Consider the following 6,444-nt stretch of genomic DNA (forward strand, 5'->3'; position numbering starts at 1 on the left):
TAGTCTTAAAAGCTATATCGTCCCACTTAATAACAACCCTAGTTGATTTTACGATCAATTTGATCCTAGCCTCTTAAAAATAGCTTGAACACAAAATCCTTAATTCTTTGACAACTAAGTTTGTTGAGCCTTCCATACACCATAAAATTCCCAAAAATACAAGCTTCCATTCTCTCCTATTCAGTCCCTCAAATGGAGAGTCAAGGAATGATTTTTTGCGACACACTTGGTGCAAAACATCCATCCCAAAAGAGGTGCTTTAGTGATTCTTTTCTACTACATCTACACATGACATTTGTGAATCCTCTTTTGCAAGTTCTTCCCCAACCAAAATAGCACCAAGCATACATTAATGACCAATTTTCTTACATGAGAGTTACTAACTTATTCTCAATAATGAATAATCCCTATATTTGGCATATCTACTCCAATTCTACTCTCTCGAACTTACTAAATGCTCCAATTGTTGGGGGTAAAGGCACCTATGCCTAGCCGCTTGTGTATTAGTTAAACTGGCAGTAACCACATCGTGTATTAGTTACCCGCTTACCTATACCCTACAGGTGGCAAGCACCTATCATTGTCACTTCATTCTTTATTCTTTCAGTGACATTTGAATAAAGGAAAAACTGATCACACATTGTGATTGTTGAAGTTCCCACATCTTGTCTCTCTCTCTCTCTCTCTCTCTCTCTCTTTCTCTTGCTCTTGCTTCTTTCACCATAGCTCTTACTTCTGCTCCATGCTTCCATTTCAAGGCTCACCCCCTTCAACTGGTATTAAATCAATTGCATCATCATTGAAGAGCTCTTCCCTTCAGTTTGCTTCAACTCAAGAAAAGCTTCAACTTCAAGGTTCCATGGCAATTCAAGCCCTCTTCTTCCCAATATATGAATCTTGCTCCCACTTCTTCCCCGGTTGCTCCCTCCACTCAAGGCTTGTTCCAAAACTCGAGAACCCTTGCTTGAGCCTTAGTAAGTACTCAATAGTAATCATTGCAAGCAACAAGACCAATAGCATCATCAACATGATTTACACCAGTTTTCCAACTCGTGTCCCTAGTACTATTGCAGACATTGGCACCTCTTATAGCTCCTAAAGCATCTTACAAAGGTTTAGCATCTCTCCCTGCATTATCTAGGACCCATTGGAGCCTCCTTTGCAAGTGCATACCTCAATCATTGTTTGTACATTTAGGATATTTTGTTGTGGTACAAATAGGGGTAGCCATTACTTCACTGTTTGAGCTTCATTGATGCTCATACACCTATGCATGGATGCTAACATGCTATGTACATATCTTGAGATGCTTCTTGGATAGGTTTGAGCTTTCTTTGCTCAATTTGAAGTAAGGTTCTTTGTTGTATATATAGTGGATAGCCAGTATTTTACTTGAAAGCTTTATGCATTGAAGGTGTATATGCTTCTCAGGTCCGATAAATTCTAATGTATATACTTGGCACTAATGTATGGGCTTGGACATGTCTATGGTGACTTTGGAGGCTCCATTTTGAGCCACATTGGATGATTTAGTACCTTAGTTTTATGCTTTCATTGCTTTTGTCTCCTAGCTATTAAGGGCTTGAAGAGTACATATTGGGTTTTATGCTACCGAATGTATACTCTATGTATCTTGGATTTATGGATGCTAATCACATGAGGTTTTGAGCTTTGCTTGCTCTCTAACTTTTATTCCAATGGGAGCCACTACTTGATACTTGGATATACTATAGAGCGTCTAGTTATACAATTGAGCTTGAGCTCATTATAGTGAGACAATGGAACTCATTGTGGCATGTACATGCTCTCTTGATACTCATTGGATGCAGTTATCCTATCATGGGCTGATTTGATCTTTTGTCTTGGACTTGGCACTTATATCTGTTAGAGTATTGTCAATGGTATTTATATGCTTCTTGGTTATGTGTTGAGCCTTGCTCAGTGGGTTATGCATTTGGTAGTTCTCTTCATTTACCTTGAGACCTACCCTATGCATCACATCTATGCCTCTTGTATATATGGTTACAGATACATTACAGTTATGATAGTCTTCCATGCTAGTTGTTCCTAGCTTTCTTTTCTTGGTTGCTCACAATTGATTGTTTGCATATTACTACAATTGATTACAGGAACCTTTCATTTGAGTTTAATGTATTCTATTTGAGGGTAGTCACTTGGATTTGATAGTTTCTTGCCTACAAGTAGTAGATAGCTCATTATTTTGGTAGTACCCCTTGTTTTTTAGCTTGATTTGGTGATAGTTTTTGGGGGTGATTCACAAGTTACTATAGTAACATGTTTTACCCTTTTGTGCACTTTCTTGGTCTCATTATGGCTAGTGGTTCTCATAACAGTGCTATCTTTAATAATGGCAAGTTGAATGACACCAACTACAACTATTGAAAGGCCCAAATCTAGCCAGTTTTAGTGAAGAAAATGTAGATTAAGCCTTTGAAATATGAGGATGTCAAGCCCAAATGTATTGATGTAGATAATTGGGCTTAAATGGATGAGCTATGTAAGTCCACAATCATTTTTTCCCTCTTTAAGTAGGTTTTCTATAATATTGTCTCTGATGGGCAATCCCCTGGGACTTATGGGATAAGATTTGCAATGTCTATGTTAAGTAGAGCCCTACTTCTAAGATGTATTGGTTGAAGCAACTCATGGATCTTTGCATGAAGGAGGGCACTTCCATATTAGTCCACTTAAATGAGTTTCATTCCATTCTCAACCATTTGTATTTGCAAGGGATTGAATTCAAGGGTAATCTCTCTCCCTTATTCCTCTTAGTTACATTGCCAAAATCATGGGATACATTTCATACCACTATGCGTGTAAACATGCCTACTAAAGGATTAAAGTTACAAGATATAGAGGGTGCACTATTGAATGAAGAGGTTAACAAAAAGAATGTTGATACTTCCCACACCTCTCATGCTTTGACAGTTAGAGGCAGTAATGGTAGGAGTGGTAATAACCACCGTGGGAGAGACTCTCGGCAATCTCATTCTCTTAGTCACGTGGATAGTCTCACAACAAGTCCCATGGTTATAAGTCCTCATCAACTTGTCGTTACCATGGAAAAGCAGAACATTCGGTCATAGTGCCATAAAATGTATAAGAACAAGCACAAAGAAAAGGACAAGGGTAAAATATAGGACAAAAGCGATGATCGCAACATTGTCCCTAGCAAGTCCAATGTTAAGATTAAAGAGATTAATGCCATGCAAACTGATTCTAATGATAATTTCATACTTATAACTTCTTCTCTTAATACTTCATAGTTGATTGATGCCTTATCAAGATATACTTAGTGTCAATTGATAGATTCGGGGGCTTCCTTTCATGTGACCCCTCATAGAATGGGAATCTTGTCATTGTATGTGGTGCTAAGTCCAATACTCACTACCCTTTGCTTGTATCTAGGTCAGTTGACCATGTTATGAGTGGATGCAATTTCACATATACCTCTTTAGCATTGTCACCTTGGGCACATGTCCTTGAAAGAAATACAAAATTTTGCACGTTTCCAATATCTTCCGCTCCTTGACTATAGGTACTTTGAGTCTTGTGATCATTGTTTATATGGCAGGAAGAGATATAATACACATAAAAAGTTTGGTATGACATACATGGGTGAGCCTTTGGCTCTTGTTCATTTGGATGTATGCAGTCCCATTTCCTATACAAAGTCATTAGGTGGCGCGAAGTATTTCATTATCTTCATTGATGACTTTACACATAAGGTCTAGGCATATCCTATAAGCAAAAATTAGAAGTCTTGGCTACATTTCATCATTGGCTTGCTTTGGTTGAGAACCAATAGGCTGAAATATGTAAGGTTAGATAATGGAGGTGGGTATGTCTCTAAAGCCTTTGAGCAGTTTTGTGATAAGAGGGGTATCGAGCATCAATTGACCACCCCGTACACCCCATCCTAGAATGGTTTGACTAAGCATATGAATAGGACAATTCAAGAGTGAGTCTATAGTATGCTTAGCTAGACATGCTTACCATAACATTTTCGGGCTAATGCAATTACCATTGTCATACGCTTGATTAATCGGTTCCCATGTACTACTCTTGACTATCAAGTTGAGAAGGAGGTATAGTCTAGAAAACCTCCATCATATGCTCATTTGCATCTTTTTGGTTGTGAAGCTTTTTTCCATGTTCCCAAGGAAAAGTGCAATAAGTTGGATCCTGAGTCTGTGAAATACATCTTTATTGGTTATGGAGATGCAAGTGAGATGGGATATCTGTCAAGATTGTGGGAGAGAAGGAAGGAGTCTCACTTGTAGCTTTCTTGCTTGCACAATGGGGAAATACACACAAGGGTGGAGGCTGAAAACAGTTTTCCTCTTCTTAGTTGTGTAAGCCAAAAGAACTCTCATACAAAGAAATAGAAGAACCCTATATATGGGTCTCAAAACCAAACTCAACTAACTAAGGTGGCATACTAACTGAGCCACGAACTAGAGTAAATAAGGATAGCTGTCATGTAGCTATTATTCATGGGAGGTGTACCAACCGCATCTGCAACTAACACGTCGGTGACATAAATGCACAAACGTCACCCTGGCATATAGTGGAGCTCGATATCTCAACACTCCCCCTCGAGCTCAATCCCAATTCCTGCACACCAAGCAGGTCTCTGAACTTGCGCAGCTTCTCTGCGCCCAATGCCTTCGTGAATATGTCAGCTACCTGATCCTCTGTGCTGACATAAACTAGATCAATAAGACCTAGTAAAACCCTCTCTCGCACATAGTGATAATGCACCTCAATGTGCTTTGTTCTAGCATGATAGACTGGGTTATTTGCCAAATGTATACTACTCATGTTGTCACAATAAATGACAACTGGCCCATTTGTAGACTGATGCATATCATAAAGTAGCTTATGCAACCAAGCTACCTCACATGCAACCATTGCTGCACCCCTGTACTCAGCCTCTGTGCTCGACAAGGCAACTGTAGGCTGTTTCTTGCTGCTCCAAGTGACTGCAGCACTCCCAAAAGAGAACACATATCCACTGGTAGATCATCTACCAGCCCAATCAGCATCAGTGTATCCATGCAACTGTATCTGAACCTCAGTCTCATAAAATAATCCATACTGCAATGTGGACTTCACATACCTGAGTATGCGTCTAGTCGCATCCAAATGTGGTTTCCTTGGAGCCTGCATAAACTGACTTACCAATCCAACAGCATAGCTCAAATCTGGCCTGGTAATAGTCATATAAATCAAACTTCCTACTATGCGTCTGTACATAGTAGGGTCTTCCAGAAGCTCACCTGCATTTGTGCTTAGCTTCACATTCTGCTCCAAAGGAACTGAAATAGGCTTACAGCCTGTCATCCCATATTTGGACAGCATGTCCAATCCATACTGCCTCTGCAAGAGTTGTATCCCACTTGGTGATCTAATCACCTCAATGCCCAAGAAATAACGCAGCTCTCCCAAATCCTTCATCTCAAACTTTTGCTTTAATAGCATTTTCACATGAAGGATATCTTCATCACTGTCACCTGTGATAATCAAATCATCAACATAAATGACAAGCAGCATAATACCTTTCTCTGTTTTTCTCACATAAAGTGAGAAATCTGTCTTGGAAATATGAAAGCCAATAGTGACAAGATACTGTCCTATCTTGTCAGACCATGCTCTAGGTGCTTGCTTTAAGCCATACAATGCTTTCTTCAACCTGCAAACAAACTCAGGATGAACAGCATGCACATAACTTGGTGGCTGCTCCATATAGACCTCTTCTTGCAAATCACCATGCAAGAAGGCATTCTTTACATCCATCTGATGTAAAGACCATCCCTTTGATGCAGCCATAGCAATGACTGCTCTTACGGTTGCCATCCTTGCAACCGGACTGGATGTTTCTTCATAGTCAATGCCATATGTTTGTGCATACCCCTTGACTACTAATCTTGCCTTGTATCTGTTCACAGAACCATCTGCATTGTGCTTCACCTTATAAACCCACTTACAGCCAATTGCATTCTTACCTTTAGGCAAAGGTACCAATTCCCATGTAGCATTTGCTTCCAAGGCATCCATTTCTTCATCCATGGCTTTCTCCCATTTTTCTTTTCCCATGGCTTCCTCAAAAGAAGTGAGTTCTGGTTCCTGTATCACTTTAACAATATATGCATAGTGAATGGCTGTAAATCCATCATATTTCAGCCTATCCACAGGATACCTAGCTCTGGTAGACCTGCGCAAAGTAGGTTCACTCCCAGGTGCTCTCAAAACATCCCTGATCTTCCTTACTCCAGGTGTAACAATAGAAGGAATTCCCAACTCATCATCAATGCTCTATTCTGAGCCACTGGATTCACCATCCACATAAGAGTGACCTGCATTCACATCAAACATGGGTTGATCAACCTTCTCTTTTCCTTTTCGTGATACCTGCATACC

Source organism: Lygodium microphyllum, chromosome 5, assembly GCF_053477565.2.
Source record: "Lygodium microphyllum isolate KBCC chromosome 5, Lygodium_microphyllum_v1.1.10, whole genome shotgun sequence".
Classification (NCBI taxonomy): domain Eukaryota; kingdom Viridiplantae; phylum Streptophyta; class Polypodiopsida; order Schizaeales; family Lygodiaceae; genus Lygodium; species Lygodium microphyllum.